The sequence below is a fragment of the Spea bombifrons genome, chromosome 1 (assembly GCF_027358695.1).
Source record: "Spea bombifrons isolate aSpeBom1 chromosome 1, aSpeBom1.2.pri, whole genome shotgun sequence".
In the NCBI taxonomy this organism is placed as follows: Eukaryota; Metazoa; Chordata; class Amphibia; order Anura; family Pelobatidae; genus Spea; species Spea bombifrons.
The window spans coordinates 61,607,185-61,625,431 of NC_071087.1; the positions used below are offsets into that span (position 1 = coordinate 61,607,185).

Sequence of the window (18,247 nt, forward strand, 5' to 3'; positions counted from 1 at the left end):
TGCTGTCAGGGAAGGCTGTCTCAGCGTAGCGAAGAGTAGGATGCAGGTCCCCTGCAGCGCTGCGGGGGATCTGTATCCTAACCCTGCGGCCTGCCCGGCTCCCGGAACTGCATGTCCCGCGCGCCGGGCGATACGAATTGCGCACTTTAAGTCAGGAAAAAGTGCGGCCTATATTCGGGCAAATACGGTATATAATTATATATATCTCATAGTGTTCCGAATAAAATAGCCTGCAAACTACCTGGCTCCTGGGATTTAGTCAGACCTTTTTAATGTTTTAGAAATGAATGATTCTGGAGAAGCTCTGTATTCATTGTATAGTAGACATTGTGATAGCAAAGGCCATATGATACATATCAAAACATTCACGTGGTGTTCTGACTCTTCCCCCTGACTAGCACATGTGCCGTGTTCTAGCCTCATTTTTGCATCTGTTTAAACACTTGTTTATTGCTTTTTTTTTTTTTTTTTTTTTTTTAACAATTAAGCAATAAACCAAGTTTTGCAATAGCAGAGGTGATGTTTCATACAAGAACAATCCCTGAAGGCATGACTGAGAACACTTTTTTTTCGTGCGCCACACCCAAATGTGTTTTTCATGCATTATTTGTTCAGCTTTCTGTTTCCACATTTATTTATGAATCCAGTTGTTACAGCGTGCCAAGAGTATGGCCTGGTGAGCATTCTAGAGATGTCCATGTTCTACCAATGAAATGAAAGTGCACTGGGTTATGTTATGCCTTGACCATGTGCCCATTCTGTTTGCATATTAGTTTGGTGATTTTTAACTAAAACAGGAGCTACAGATAACATTTCAACTCGCCATCTTAATTACAGCATTTGCTGAAGAGCCACCTCTAGCATGGTTCTCCTGTGATATAGACCTAGTGGAATCGGCTTAGCACAGTTAGTGCGGTTATGCTGGCCCACCTGACTGGCTGGCAAAGGAAATATGTTACTCTCAGTTTAGTGAATACACCCCTTGTTTAGTTAGATTTGATTGATAGATTTTAGTACCATGTAATAATTGTGTTGTACCTATTCTGCTGCCAAAATCTTACTATAACTAAACAGGCTGTAGCATTAGGGAACACCAGCCTTTAATACTAACAAATGTCCACATTTTGCTGTAAAAATAGCCACGCCAATTTTTACACTTTCTGGGTGGAAAATGAATTCAAGCTTGTTGTCAGGACACGGAAGTCTCTTATTGGTTGGAAGTCATTGTCACCAAAAACAACGTTTCTGCAACACTTTTTTGCAGTATTTATGGGATTAAGTCTTTCAAGAAAGGAATAAAGACATATCTATTTATTTTTATTCTTTAACATGGGAGACACTAGCTTAATGTATATTTTGCGGCACAAAAGACCCATTCGGCCCATCTAGTCTGCCTTTTTTCCCCCCACTGTAAAGACTCATAACTTTAACAATCCTTGTTCTGATTAGTGTCATGCATTTTCCATGCATGTCTAAATTCCCTCACTGTGTTAGCATCTACAGCGTCTGCTTAGCGGCTTTTCCATTTATCTAATACCCTCTCTGTAAAGTAAAAATGGCTTGTAGCATATCATAACACTAGAAGGAAAACTGTTTTTGACAAAATGAGCTGTCATACAGGGCCCCCAAGGTACCCAGAGATGGCTCCAGCCTGGCTGCCAAACAGGCAGGAACTCCATTGTCTAAACTAATCCCATTAACAGGATGGCTGCCGGGGGGGGATGGGGGATTCAGTAGTGAAAGGGGATTAAAGGTTGGGTTGTCTACATGTACCTGTTTATCAATGTTGATTTATGTTAATGAAGTTCTGTGGCTATATGAGTCTATGTTTTACAACAATAAACTGTTCATTCCTGCTGTACTCAATTCAAGGTAGTTGTGTCTACTTATTGGGTACACACAGCAGGGTTCCAAGGTGCGCATGCTGGCTGGTGCTGGAAGTTATTCCGGGGGATAACAGGAGGATACATGTGGGTGATCTCTGGGAGTTACTACAGCTCTCTTGGTGAACCCGTTACATTGGCGGCAGCGGCGGGATCCTCCTTGCAAACGTCCCAACGGAGTACCAGCCGGTATACCGGAAGCAAGCCAAAGATGGTTCCGCACTACAGGACGTGTTGGTGCGCAGCAGAGTCGCGAGTTAAATAAATGCCTGGATGGAGGCTCTCAGAATGGACCAGGGTGTCCGGGGAATAGTCCTCCCATCCTCCAAGGAATGGTACGTGCTACAACTAGATTGGCGAATGCAGTACCTGGGAGAGCAGCCTCAAGAGGTCTGAGTTGGAGAAGTTGCTTCCCTTTGAAAGGACTGTGGATTGTGGATACCGGGCCCTCTATTGGCAGGCCGTGCAGTGGTGTCCAGAGCTGAAGGATGACACACTGTTTGTCATGCTATGACATATATGTAGCATGAGCCAAATGGTGCACATCTGTTTTAACGTGACATTCTGTTTTGAAATATCCAAAACTGTTTCTTGGCTGCTTGATTCAGAGGTAGGCAGCGTGTGAGTTGTTGCATAAGATAAATTCTTAGCGATAATATACATGTTGTGCTACTTGACAGTATCTCTGTAGGTACAAGAATGTGGCCTGTCTTGTTCATTCTCTAGCAGTATCTATACCTCAACATTGGAAGCATCAGAGATATTCTGTAATGATCTCTGATGTACATTTCCATAAAATATCCTTAATCGTAAGTTATCCTTGGTGTATCTACCATGTCTATATAATTTATTCACTAAACTGTGAATTGGCAGATGAGACAAAATATTAAAGGTTCCTGGGTTTACTACACATTTTCATACCTGCCAAATGTCCCAGATCCAGTGGCACAGACCCATTTTGTATCACTTCCCTATGACATATGAGAGTTTTAGTACTCTGTATGCTTATCTTCATCAGATATATTGTCATAGGATGCCACCTTTGCAAGTCAGTTCACAAAATGTCATACCTGCTAGAAGCAGCTAGATATTCCATGGTCAACTGTAAGTGGTATTTTTGGAATGTGGAAGTGTTTAGGAACAGCAGCAACTCAACCACAAAGTGGAAGACCACATAAAGTCACATAAAGTGCTGAGACACATGTCGCGTGAGCTGAAGAGTCCAGTGGCTCTGTTTCGTCTGATGGGCATGTCTGGGTTTGGTGGATGCCAGGAGGCCTTTACCCGACTGACTGCATTGAGCCAACTGTAAACTTTGGTGGAGGAGGGATAATAGTATGGGGCTGTTTTTTGAGTGTTTCAGTTATGCCTCTTACTTCCAATGAAGGGAAATCTTAATGCTTCAACATGCCAAGACATTTTGGACAATCCTATGCTTCCAACTTTTTTGGGAACAGTTTGGGGAAGGCCCTTTTCTATTCCAGCATGACTGTTGACAGTGCACGAAGCAAGGTCCATAAAGACATGGGTGGAGGAGGTTGGTGTGGAAGAACTTGAGTGGCCCACACAGGACCCTTACCTCAACCCCATCGAACACCTTTGAGATGAACTGGAGCGGAGACTGCGAGCCAGGCCTTCTTGTCCAACATCAGTGCCTGATCTCACAAATGATCTACTGGGTACGCTGCTAACGGCACCTTCTTCCGGCTGCAGTGGAAGTTGCCTACACAAATCGAATAGATGTCTACTCGCTGCCCTGACTACACACCAGGGAGTCAGAAGTACCGGTAAGTTGGGGGGGGTGTTAAATGGGGGGCATAAGGCATTTCTGTAGGCAGAGTGCTCTATGATATGCCTTTTAACTCCCTTAATGTCACTCTGCCTCCAGATATGCATTTTAACCCCCTTTATGCCACACTGCCTCCATAAATGCCTTTTAACCCTCTATACGCCACTCTGCCTCCTGAAATGACTTATACCTACCTATATATGCCACTCTGCCCCATAATATGCCTTTTAACCCCCTAAATGCCAGAGTGGCATATAGCGGTATAAGGCATTTCTGGAGGCAGAGTGGCACATATGGGGTCAAAAGGCATATCATGGGGCACAGTGGCATATAGAGGGTTAAAAGGCATATCATGGGGCACAGTGGCACATAGGGGGGTATAAGGAAAACCCGGGGGCACATGTGCATAACTGGGGGGCAGGTTGGAAAATAAAAGGAAATAAAAACTAAAAAATATATCTTTCTCAATCATAACTTTTATTTAAAAAAATAGTTTACATGAATTAACATTTACTAGTTAAACTTTTTTCCTATAGGGTCATATTATATTCAGGCTTTTTTCTTTTTTTCCCTAACTTAATATTCGGATTTTGGGGGGTCGTCTTATAATCGAGCACATACGGTAGTGTGTATCTATTTATACACTGATCAGCCATAACATTATGACCACTGACAGTGAATAACACTGGTAATGTTATCACGGTACCTATCAGTGGGTGGCATATATTAAGTAGCAAGTGAACATTTCATCCTCAAAGTTGATGTAGTAGAAGCAGGAAAAATGGGCAAGCCTAAGGATCTGAGCGACTTTGACAAGGGCCAAATTGTGATGTTGTATCTCCAAAACTGCAGCTCTTGTGGGGTGTTCCTGGTCTGCAGTGGTCAGTAGCTATCAAAAGAAACCCAAGGAAGGAAAAGCTGTGAACCGGCATCAGGCTCATAGGCAGCCAGGGATCATTGATGCACGTAGGGAGGCGAAGGCTGTCTCGTGTGGTCAAATCCAATGGACGAGCTACTGTACCTCAAATTGCTGAAAAAGTTAAAGTTGGCTCTGATAAAAAGGTGTCAGAACACACAGTGCATTGCAGTTTGTTACATATGGTACTGCATAGCTGCAGACCAATCAAGGTGCCAATGCTGACCGCTGCCGAAAGCAGCCACTATGGGCACGTGAGAAGGTGGTTTGGTCTGATGAATCATGTTTTCTTTTACATGGATAGCCGGGTGCGTGTGTGGCTTACCTGGAGAACACATGGTACCGGGATATATCCATGGAGGCCCCAACTCGCAACTTAAGGGATCTAATACTAACATCTTGGTGCCAGATACCACAGCACACCTTCAGAGCTCTAGTGGACCCAACGGGTCAGGGCTGTTTTGGCAGCAAAAGGGGGACCTACACAATATTAGAGAGAAAGAAAAGGGATGCTCACTTTATGAATATTGTTTAGTTAATCAAATAGAAATATTTTGTCTCTTTAGAAGCTGATTGGTGTAGGTACAAAGTAACATAAGTGCTAGTATGTTTCATAAAGGCAATTTCCATCAGTGGAGAATACAGACCTAACAGTGATATCTTAAATAGTTTGAGTCATTTTTAAGAACAGAATGGCCTAGTGGCAGTGACACGTAATGATACAAATAAAGTACGTTACACAGAATCATATACAAAGCATTAAAGACTGACTTGGCGGCAAAAGTGTTAATGGGTTACCTCCCACCCAAAGTCACTCCCACAACCTCCACTTCCAGCTTCACAACTCTCTCTTCTCGGTATCCATATGGTCTGGGCTCCTTTTACACAGTAAGTACATTTAGTACACTTTTAACCAAAGGAATTTAGCTTGAGTTTTGTATAGATTGCTCCTTAGATAGTCTACAAGTTTTGGATTTGGTCAGCAACATATTTAGTTACATATTTTCTGTATTATCCCGGCAAGTTATTAACTCACGCTTGTGTTCTTAACAATGAACATGTGTTCATGGCAGCTGTTTAACATGTTCATTTTTAGGTATACGGCATCCTTTTTTTTCGTATTATTCCTACTATTTTTAAGCTACGCAATAGGACTACTTCAGTTATTTAATGTTTATCTTTTTTAATAGGTTGTCTCTATCTGCTGTATGGTCATGACATTTCAGCATAATTTATTCATCTGGTAAGGAATGCTGTCTTTGACCATACTTAGTAACCTCTTAGTAACTGTAAAATTATGTTAAACTAAGAAGTGATCAGGCGAAAGAAGGTTTCTTGAGCAGTGTACTTTAGAATCATTACTCGTGGCATAGCTTTTACTTAGGTATCAGTCTATTTTGCCTAGTAATTAGAATGTCTCTTTAACCCGGAGTGCTATTAAATAGCAATGATGTGTCCCTGTATGTAAAAATGCTATAAGATTGATGGCAATGATTTTGATGGGCCCTGCTCTCTACATTTTCCATAGGCATTCCCAGTTAAAGGGATAATATGATCATCATATATTAGCATATCATAGAGTTAATATTTTAAATGTAGATCTGTACCCTTTTTGTTGTCCCTCTTATATCTGTAATAGTTATTACCAAGATTAGATGGCATAGTCTTCCCCATTTGAGGAATTTGGTCTGTAAACCCAGACAGCCTTTTCAGGGCCCATCACTCTTGTGAGCTGCCATCACCCATTTGGAGACTCATAACTTCTCTCCAGGCAGCCTGGGCTGAAGGTATGGGTCCCCAATGGCAGCTCAGGAGAAGGAGGGGTTCTCAATGGGGTTTCTGTGTTGACAGTCCTTTTTGATGGCCTATAACTTCAGGGGGTGAAGGGTTCTGAAGGCATTGTCTGGGATGACAGCACTTTCAGTCAGGGTCCTTCACTCCCCCCAAGCTGCTGTCAGCCCCCTGCAGACTCACCCCTTCACCCCAGTCTAGGGTAAAGGGATGGGTCCCCATGGGGGATGGCAGCTCAGAGGAGGGTCTATGGTGAAGTTCAGGGGGTGATGGGCACGCTCCACTCCCTGCCCACTTTCTTATTAAAAATATTGTGTGTCATTCGACATTAGCAGCAACATCAGCGGAACCCCCTACCCACACCATGCAAGGGGTTCCCCGGTATGCCTATCACATGCTTAAGATGCCGTTCCTCCACCCACAGCCCCATGCTTTCACACCTGTCAGTCTGGGATGAAGGGATGGATGTCCTAGGGTATAATGGCAGTTTGGGAGAGTGATGTTAAGCATCCCTGAAAATCCATTGACAGCTCTTCACACCCTTAGGCGCTCCAGGAGGTGTCTGGAATTAAGTTATCATCCCACTGAAACCTCATTACCCCCCTGCGGACCCATCATTTAACCCGAGATTGTCTGGGATGAAAGGATAGATGTTGATCGCATCTGAAGATGCATCGATGATCCTCAAAAAATCACTTTTACCGATGTGAGGGGTTGAAAGGGTCTGGAGTGTCAGCACCCTTAGACCCATTTCCCTTTTGAGGACCAGCCTATGAACCCATAGACATTCACCATATTGAGGACAATTCAGTCCATTAACCGTTTGGTAAAACATTTCTATTTAAGAACACCTATACTGTGTCAAAATCTTTACATATTTTCAATGAGCCCATGTAGGTAAATATGTTTACTTTTATATTTTTCAGATTTAGTTTTTTTGTATTTATATAGTTATATATTTAAGATTACATGTGCAGTTTTGTTGTATTTTTCAATTGCTGCCCATATTATCCAAAATAAATGTGATAAGATTGTGATGATGTGTTACCACATGGGAGGGGCTTAACCAGGAAGAGTCATGGTAAGTAAGGGAGGGCATCGCCACACGGGGCCCATTACTTTTTGTTACCCGGGGCCCTTGATGGTCTCAGTCCACCACTGCTGACATATATATATATATATATATTATATATATATCTGTTCCTAGGCTGGTACTATTGGTCTGCAATATATAGCAATATGGCAACTTTAGACTGCATTTTTAGTATATTGCGTGGTGAATTTGTGTGTGTATATTGTCAGGGCAGGCAGACATTTCATTTTGATATAGTAGACCGTTGGAGCGCATTGAGTATGTTCTACAGTATGGGATAGAAAGACGGGTGCTTGTTTGTGCTGTTCATTTATTGTGTGAATATTTTGAAAGATAAAATTATGAACACAAATATGATTACTAAATGTTTATTTTAGCTGTTGGTGCTGCATGATAATAAAAAACCTTGAGTGGGATTCCAGTTTCTGTAGCTATTGGTTACTGTTGCAATACAGCCGTAGCAACTAACTAGAAGGTGCTCTGACTCTACTCTAATGCCATAGATTGAGTGCCCAGTTTGAGAATAATGACAACCAACCAGCTAAGCAGCTCACGGTTTTTGAGAATAGGCTAACCAGTTTTCTTGTAAGAGCAGAGAGTTATAGAAACATTATGCTGTAGGAATGCCTTACAATCTTAAAGTGTGGGCCACATAAGAATTTGCATTTGTGGGTTTAGGCGTTATTTTGATATTATCCTATGTACTGTTTCTTCCTTTTTTTGATCAGTAGGTTGGTAGGCATTGGTTCTAGACAGAACAACTTTGTATATGTAATCATAACTGTCTGAAACGAAGAGAATGAGAGTAAATGAATTTGTGTATGTATGTGAAATATACATTAGCACAAATAGGTCCTTTTTCAGGGTTATATTTTAATACAATGTACATGTTTAAAGATTTGTTTTCCTTTGTCAACAAGTAAGCCATATTGGGACTAAATATAACAGCTTGGGTTTGTATCAAGAAAATTTGGGGAAATGGGGGGGGAAACCAGGCAACATTGGTTTTAGGAGTAATGTGCTATAAGGAAGTCACACAGGGCGGAGTAACTAGTACTCTAATGATATAATCAAAAATTAGTGGAACCTTTGTCTATGAAGGGCACCTGTTGTAGAATATACTCAGTAAGGCTTCACTGGTGACAGAGATATACCTCCCAACAGTCCAGTTTTCAGGTGCTTTCTCAGGTAGGTGACACATTTTCTCCTTTTTTGCAGACATTGGGCAGCATGGGCTGGTTGATGAGATCTCTTGATCAGCCTGAGAAGTGAAAAAATGAATTGAGGTATGTGGTGTTGCAGCACAGACCTCACTGCAGCTCCCACTTACAGCCTCATGGGGTGGCTATTTGGGAGGATGGGTGGTCATGCCACCTGCTTATTTCTGGGGTCAGCCATACCCCTAGCACTTGATTTAGGTATCTGAAATTTTGGGTTGGGCTATACAAAGGTGTGTTACGTGTAGTGGACCACCTTACGTTTATTTCCATTTCCAACTACCTACAGCTTGATATTTTTCCAAGTGTTATTGGTTTAAAGATATTTGTTTGTTAGCAAATGTATTACCCTAGCAGTGATCTGAGGTAAACACAATAAAAAAAAGTGTTCCTTGTCATGACCATGCTTTCCAACTTTTTTCTTCTAGTTCAACATCTTCTACTTCTATAAAATAGGGGAATAATTTTGCAGATTTTGCCAGTTTTGATGGTGATTTCATACCCCTATTCAGTATATAAAATTTTTAATAATAAAATCTTATGTAACCTAACACTTTTTTCTGTGTTGGCAAAGTCAAAGAAGATAAGAACTGTGAAATCATATGTGTCATGCTATTAATACAAACATTTCTAGCAAAAATGTGTATCCACTGTTACTGTCTTTCTAAGTGTGTTACACTTTCCTGCATACAACTAGCTAGTCCTACCCAACTTTAACAATATGAGCTATAGTTCACTTAACTTTATTTACTGGAAATTGCTGATAGGTGCTAATGCCTATGGACTTTCGTAGCAATGTAGCCACACATGGCCCAGAAACCTCTATTTGGGCTCAACTGAGAATTCCTCCTTTTTAGCAATACCTTTTCCTAATTCCTTGCTTTCAATAAGCCTTTGTGTCTGTGGCAATTTACTGGGAGCAGATGGAGACTCCTGCCAGTAGCAATATTTTTTATCTTTAGCAATCAGAGATTTAACCACTAACCCAGTGGCGTCTCCAGCTTTCATATTTAGGGGGGGCACATGGGGGGCCAGGGACCAAAGTAGGGGGGCCGATTATAAAACGGTACATATATACTATATATATATATAAAATATAATATATATATATACACACACACACACACGTTAGACGTGCATTTTTAACTACATAATATGTATTCGTTCTTTAATATTAGCCCGTGCTGACAATATATATATATATATAAATATTAGACCCTGCTGCCGATATATAGAAATATTACACCCTGCTTCCGATATATATTAATATTAACCCCTGCTGCGGATATATATTGATATTAGCCCCTGCTGCGGATATATACTTATATTATACCCTGCTGCCGATATACATAAAAATTATATCCTGCTGCCGATATATATTAATATTTGACCCTGCTGCCAATATATAATAATATTAACCCCTACAGCCGATATATATTATTAGTCCCTGCAGCCAATATATTCAAATATTAGCCCCTGCAGCCAATATATATTAATATTAGCCCCTGCAGCCAATATATATAAATATTAGCCCCTGCTGCCAATATGAATATAAATACTAGACCCTGCTGCCAATAAATATTATTAGCCCCTGCTGCCAATATATGTTAATATGAGCTCCTGCTGCCTATATATATATATATATATATATATATATATATATCAGCCCCTGCTGCCAATATATATTAAAATTATCACCTGCTGCTGATATATATTAATGTTAGACCCTGCTGCCAATACATAAAATGCTGCCAATATATATAAATATTAGACCCTGTTGCCAATATATTTTATAGTGAAAAAATTGGACCCTACCCAAGCATTTCCTTGGGCCCCGCTCAACGCTCCCTTGCATGCAATCACTCCCTCCGCTACCACACCAAAATATTTGCAGATCAGGGGAAGACTGTGAGAGTCAGTCCTGCACCTAGAGGTCCTCTCCCCTGTAATCATCCCCAGAGTCCCTTTGTCCCCTCATTCACTAAACCATACCGCTCTTTTACTTACACCCTGTAGTTCAGGTATAGATCAAATAAACAACACATGGAAACAGCACATGCAACTGAATAAGATAAAAAAACTTGTATTTGCAAGTATACATAATGTATGGAAACATAGCATTGCAGGTATAAACCAACAGAACACACAAACCCAGCATTGCAGGTATAGATCAATTGGAAATCACATGTACACTTAGCACTGAAGGTATAGATCAAAAAACAACACATGGAAATATCACTCAAGGTATTGATCAACTGAATAAGACATACAAATCCTATATTTGCAGGCAAACATAAATAATGTATAGAAACATAGCCGATACAGATCAACAGAATAACACAAAACCCAGCTTTGCAGGTATATATCAATTGGGAATTACATATAAACTCTGCATTAAAAGGTATAAACCCCCCTAAATTACAGGCATAGATCACTGGTCGCACACCCGAAAGCCAACCCTGGTGTCCACATTGCCCACATAGAACCTGACCAGCACCTAAATTACACATACATAGGACGTGCTTTGTCGCCAAACAGCCCAGCATGAGTCAACATTGTCCAAAAACAGCTGAACGTATGCCATGTTTGTCCCATAAACACACTACCTGTGCCATCTTTGTCCCCAGTGCTTAAACGCCCTGCTTATACCATCTTTGCTTTTTTGACAAATCAATAATACACCTATGATTCACACAAACACTTTTACAGTCACTCACTAATTCACTTTCATTCAATCATTTATTCTTTCACACAAATTATTTACACATATTCATTAATGCATCCACACATTAATCCATTCATTCTCTCTCTCATTCTGACTCTTTATTTCAATATTCTTGCCACCCTCCCTTCTCTGTATCTACCCCTCTCCCTCCCTCCCTATCTACCCCCCTCCCTCCCTCCCTATCTACCCCCTCTCCCTCCCTATCTACCCCGTCTCCCTCCCTATCTAGGGAATTTAGAGTTTACTTCTTAGAATTTAGAGTTTGTATGACCTGCACTTAGGGGCACTAATATCAGCTTCTGCTCTAGTGATACATATATTGCACTTGCTTCAGCAAAAATGGAGTGGAGTAAACCAATATTTAAATGCAGTTGTTGTAATCTAAGAAAGCAACTACACAAACACTAGATAAAGAAGGTCAATAACTAGCACTGGAGGGTCATTACAGCACAGAGGACAAGTATGACCGACATGTTCAATGTGCACCATCCAACCCTGTCCAGAACACATTTACAGAAAATGAATACCGGTACATAGAAAGTGCCCCACAATAGGGCACAGAAAGGATCCAGTCGTGCATGCCTGTCTGGAAGCGTCGCAAATGGAAAATGGGTTAGCAACAACCTATCTACCTCTTCTCACTTCCCACTACCCTCTCCCCCCTTTGAAGTTCACTTACCTTGTACAAGTCCAGTGGTGGGATCGCGAGGCCTCCGTCTCCCTGTTCTGGCGCAGTGTGCGTGGCTTCACTGCTGAGCGCTGGATATGACATCATATTCTGGTGCTCAGCTTGAAATGCTGGCACCGCGACCAAGGCACCGCGACCAAGGCCTCGTGGGGAACAGTGAGAGGCGCCGAATGGTTGCTGAAAACATATTCATCAGCGACCGCTCGGCGCCTCTCTCTCCTCTGCGTCCAGGGGAAGGCTGGCAGCCTAAGGCCTGGGGGGCACGTCTAGTCAACTGGCCCATTGCGCCATCAAAGCGGCTGCGAGCGACATTGAAAGCGGCCGCTGTGCGGCAGTCACTCCACCAGCGCCTAATAAAATTAAAGCGGCCGGCGTGCACGCACCACGCCGCCCAATGGCCGTGCCTCAGCTCTTCATCCCACCCCTTTTAAGAGGTGGGACGAAGAGCTGAGGCATGGCCATTGGGTCTGACTGCCGCACGATGCAGGGGCGTACCTAGAGTATTCGGCACTTGTGGCAGATCCTGTATGTGGCACCCCCCCCACACACACACACACACAATGCATAGTTTCTATGGTTAGGCAAACATTGACGGGGTACAGCATAATTGTTATCATTATATACTTAGGGATTATGCAGTACAACCCCTATCACTATATACTAAGCCAAACATTGATGTGATGTAGGCTTACCACTTTAGTGACTGGCATAGTACATAGTAGGGATGCACCGAAATGAAAATTCTGCATTGAAACTGAAAATTCTGCATTCACTTGGCATTCCCATTCACCAAAATTAGACAAAAAAATCAATAACAATATTAATATATATATATATATATATATATATATATATATATATATATATATATATATAAAGTCCAAAAATAGTTACCGGCACTCCAGGGACTTTGCAAATGACCACACAAACAACTTCGGTTTTTAAGTCACTTAAAAACCGAAGTTGTTTGTGTGGTCATTTGCAAAGTCCCTGGAGTGCCGGTAACTATTTTTGGACTTTATATTATTTACTGCTGCAGTTATTTGGCACCGGGCAGAAATTTGGCATTTGGAGTGCAATTGTTAATTTTGGACTTTATATATATATATATATATATATATATAACAACAATCACAATCCTATCATGCTCAGGTTCTAGCATGTGCTGGCTGACTTAGCATGATAGGAGCGTGATTGCTGTATATATATATATTAATACTGTTATTGAATTATTCTGTGCAATAAAAGTGTTAACACACCAAAGTTGAACCAAAAAAATAATTGATGACAGCAATCACACTCCTATCATGCCTAGGCAGCCACTACATGTTGGAATCTGGGCATGAAAGGAATGTGATTACAGCCTCCCTATGCCATGCTATCCCCCCCACACATCCATGCTATCTCAAACCCTCATTCACAAACATTCAGCACAACACCCATCACTCTCACACACTCACTAATCCACTCTTCCTGAATCTTGTCCTACCTTTCCTCTGTCACTGTCACTTTTCTTCTTCATTCTTCCTCTTCATTCTTCCTCCTCATTGTTCCTCTTCTGTGCCCCGTCCTTCCGGAGCGAGGAAGACGGTGGGCGTGGCTTCAGTGTTGTGCGCCGGGATTTGACATCAAGTCCCGACGCACAGCCACAGTTGCAGCGCGCATCGTTTCTGGATGCGTGCCAGCGTGGTGCCACCCCTGAGATGAGCGGCCCGCCAGGTACGTACCCCTGCCCCCCGGCCGCGTCTATTACAAAAAAAAAAAAAAAATGGCGTTTCAACTGGGGGGCACACGGGGGGGCACAGCATGATGTAGGGGGGGCCATGGCCCCCTCTGGCCCCCCCCTGCCGACTCCACTGCACTAACCTGCTTTATTTTGACTGTACAAAACTCACTATTTACATAACTAATACCCAAACATTTTATATGGAAATGCCTCTTGTTTTAATTATGCCTTTTTCTCTTCATAAGACTCTTGCCTTTTATTTAATCATCCCTTCCTTCCTTGTGTTCATTGTCGCTTGTGCCCTCTCATGTGAAATTCAACTCTTGAATCTGTGTTAATGCACTCTTGGCATCTATTCCATACATGTTGGCCCTTTGTGTCATCTACACCTCCCCCCCCCAAAAAAAGTCACCAGGACAGTCTTCCCTTATATTTGCATCCAAAAGGCTTCACACCTCACCAAGGCATAAGATACACTAAATGAAATAAAAGCAAACTAATAGTGTAACACTATAGGAAAAGCACAATCCATATGTGCTTAATGTGCACCTATGTAAGGACTCTGGGTGCTGGATCTGGTAGGAGTCTCAATGCAGGTTCGGGTTCAGAGCATGGCTGTAGGCAGGCTGATGTATCCAGTTCAGGGCTGCGCTCCACTTTAACTTTAGTCTTTCTCTTGGGCGCCATCTATAGGTGTTCTGTGTACAAGCAGGATATAAACTTGGGGTGACACACTCAGTACAGGCAGGAAACTGGAAACATACCGGCAAGGCAAGTGGTAGGAGCACAGCTGGAATCCCTCTGGCAGGGCACATGGGTTGGAAGTCCTCTGGCAGGGCACACGGCTTGGAAGGTAGGTAAGTCTGAGACCGGGGTCTGGTACACAAATCAGGATCGTTAACGTAGCCAAGAGTCATACACGGGAGATAGCTAAGGCGCAGCAAAGCAGTAGATCAGTATGCCAGGCCAGGAACACAATGCTCTAGCACTGAGGTTAGGATAATGCCCGGTTTATATTGGGCCTTAATTGCTGGAACGAGGGGCAGGTGTGTCCAGAGCATGCAGGAATAACATGGCCAAGGAGAGGCAATAAGAAACAGCAACCCAAGATCTACCTGGTGGGGCAGTGGATAGGTGATACACCTAGATTCCTACAAGGTTGCACGTTCGAATCCCTGTGGCTCCTGACAACCTACCAGCCACTGAATGCTTCTGCCCAATAATACCCCAAATTACTGATGTGGCCCTAGAACGTGAATGTTTCCTTCATGCACTTAACCAGTTTTATGTCTTAAAAATAGTTTTTACTGCATCAAGTCTAGTCCACTTCTATATTTCAAAATAATCTTTGACTTTACCGAGTATTATTTGATTGAGGTATTTATGGATTGTAAATGTGGGGTTTTCCTATAATTTCCCACTACAAGTTCCCACAATTTCCCTTTATGTGCCTTGCACCCTGGTGAGGTGTCAAGTCTTCTGAATAAACTCTTTTATGTTGATATTTTTCTGGTGCTCTTTCCTCTCACATCCATACAGCACATGATTTATTTATTGTTTCTTATTTGTCTCTTCGTAATTTATACTGTTTTCCCTTACCCCCCCGTCCCATCCAATACTGTGCCATTTCTCTGTCCATAGTTCCATTAGTTGTACTGTAGTCACATGTCACTTGTAAGCTTCTGTGTCTACACTCTCTATTTTTCTCACATTATGCTTTATATTCACATTCTTGCACACTGCCACACATATCACTAACCAGTTTTTTTTTTATAAAATGTTGCCTTTGTCCCTTTTCTCCCTCACCAGTGCTCCCTGCCCCCCCCACTATCAGTTTATTTAGCTGTTTCAACCCACTGCTTCTCTTTTCTATCACCCACACACAAACACATATTATCCCCCTCCATTCTGCTTTTCCCTGTCTATCTCTCCTTGTAACACCCCTTCCCACGTATGCAGCTTACTTCTCCCTCCTTCACACATCTCTGTATTCATTTTACAGCTCCAGAAAGTCACAAACCCTTCCCACAAGAAGAGTGGAAGTCAGAACAGTTAAGAGTTAAGGTAGCATTACAGAGAGCATCTTTATCAAGGTAAATAATATTTCTTTCATATACAGTATTCATACAAGCCATATCTGCTATATTTTCTTTTTGGTTGCATATACAGCAATACATAGTTAGATATCTTGCCTTCTCCTTATAATTGTAGATAAACTGCTTCCAGTAAGGACTTAAACACATGCGCCCTAATCTGATGTACTCAATTTAGGACATACCATTTTCACCTTCCAGCAATATATCCGATGGGTACCTCTCCGTTACTCTTAATTACAAACATCAGAACACATTATTGGTCACTTCAAGAGTCAAACGACTAGTGTAATTGTGTAATTCTTCAGTTATTCGAGTTATTTTCATTCCTTGTGGTTGGTAATTAAGCTGCTAAAACAGCTTAATTAGAACATGTGACAGATCCTTCAGTTTATTCTGTTAAGGTAACAACGTTCAATTAGTCCAAGTCGTATGAAGAATGGGGATGCTTTGATATTTTTGATTAAGAGGTTCAATTGAAATATTTTTTTATATGTTTAGGAATATTTGATTTATAAAGCAAGTATTATTTGTATTAACTATATTTTCAGAATGGGCATATGTAGGTATAAGAAGCTGTATAATTTTCACATTTTATTTTCACATCAATTGCGCTTTTAGTTAAGTAACTATAATTTCATATATACACATGCAGTGTACCCTGTCATCCATACATATTTTGGATAACAGATCGACTTAAAACAAAGCAACTACTTGATTTTTTTTAACTACAGTCTTCTTTGACTAATATTCTTGTTGTGCTGTGCTGACAAGGTGGACCATAATCTTGACACTAGGTGGTCATACTTACGCTTGAATAATCTCACCGAGTAAACTATGTTTTATGAATAGACTTGCCATGTTAATTCCTGTTATAAGAAGGTCTTAATTCTCCTCTCATAATGTATAGTTCAAATCTGTAAAATTATATATCTGATTTAATACTATGAAAGACATTTTTCAACTATGTCTTAGTGTTAGCATCCTTGTGTCCTTTTTATATTAATGTATATTTTAACAAAATGTGTCCTTTTTGAACTTCACTTCTCTTAATACAGTTGAAGGTTTCAAACATGTCTACCCCAAAAACGGGAGCCTCTGTGTCCTTGAAATCCAATGTGTCATGATCTATAAATTGTCTTATAAATGGAGCTCTAGATTCTGGATACTGGTGAGGATGAGGCAACAGAAAGCTAGCTGTGAACTGAGCTACCAGAAGCATCTTTAACATGAAGATGAAACTATGAACCAAAAATTAGTTTTCAGGAGAGGGTTCATTGAATAGAGCCAGTTGCAGTGCTACAATTTTTAACTCCCTGATTTAAAAGCGTGTTCTGGTGGAATTAAGGAGGCTCATGTTCTGGTGGTATTAAGGAGGCCAACAGATATTTGCCTATTTAAGATAGTTGAAGCATACTGAAGGCTATTCTCATATATATTCTTATACAAGCAAGACTTAACATTTGTCATAAAAGGTGGGCCAGTTGGTCCTCACATTAACCATTACAATGAAGACTAGGGAATTAACTCACCCACCTGTTGGTGAAACCATCATTTTTTCCCTTCATGTTTGTATTTTAGATTCTAGCAACCATGCACGATATCTGTTTCAACTCACAGGACCACAGATAACCTTAAAATGGTTGTTGTTCGTAAGGAACACATTGAAGAACTAGTCTTTTCCATCTTTTCATTTCAATATATGATGAACATTTTGACTCTTTAGGAGTTAGGTGCTCACCCCAAAAAATAATGACCTCTTCTGTTTGCCACTAGCACCCTTAATTTAGATTCCTAGTTATTCTCCTGCAAACTACTAATAGGGGTGGTAGGAAAGCAGAAGAGATGTGGTTTCAACTGATTGATATCCCTATATACTGTATTATGAAGGTCCAACCACAGTGAGCGTCTGGTGCATTGTTTCCTTTTATGCATTACTAGGGTTAAAGACTTGGCCTTCATCATTTATACGTTTCTGGAATGAAATAAACTGTGGTCTGAAAAGAAAATGTGTTCTTCTCTATTTCTCTTTATATTCCTGCAACATATGTTCCTCTCATTAAAAATAAAGAATAAATGTTCTAGTAGCATGAAGAATATAACTGTGGATGTGCAGCTTTCTTTCTCGCGTAAACATTCAAAAAGTAGGGGATATTTTACAGTCGTGCTATTCTTAACAAATAAGAATACTCATGGTAGTTGTGGGCTTATAAATACTTTTAGAGATACTACTAATTATTCCTATGCAGGGGCATCACTAGAAACCCCCGGGCCCCCCAACTTCAACAGCTAGTCTGTGCCATCATTGCCCCCACACAACTAGTTT

General features: G+C 41.1%; 1 protein-coding gene across 2 annotated transcripts in view; it reads left to right on the top strand.

The window, feature by feature from the left end:
* The first annotated feature begins 5,428 nt into the window (after positions 1–5,428).
* LOC128490398 (excitatory amino acid transporter 1-like) overlaps positions 5,429–18,247 on the top strand; it is a 30,446-nt gene continuing 17,627 nt past the window's right edge. Inside the window, exons 1-3 of one of the 2 annotated variants that reach the window (XM_053462260.1) lie at positions 5,445–5,476; positions 8,691–8,758; positions 15,831–15,921. The gene's annotated coding sequence lies outside the window, so the exon portion shown is untranslated. Of the gene's footprint in view, positions 5,477–8,690; positions 8,759–15,830; positions 15,922–18,247 lie in introns of both variants that reach the window. The other variant, XM_053462265.1, reaches the window with a different exon arrangement.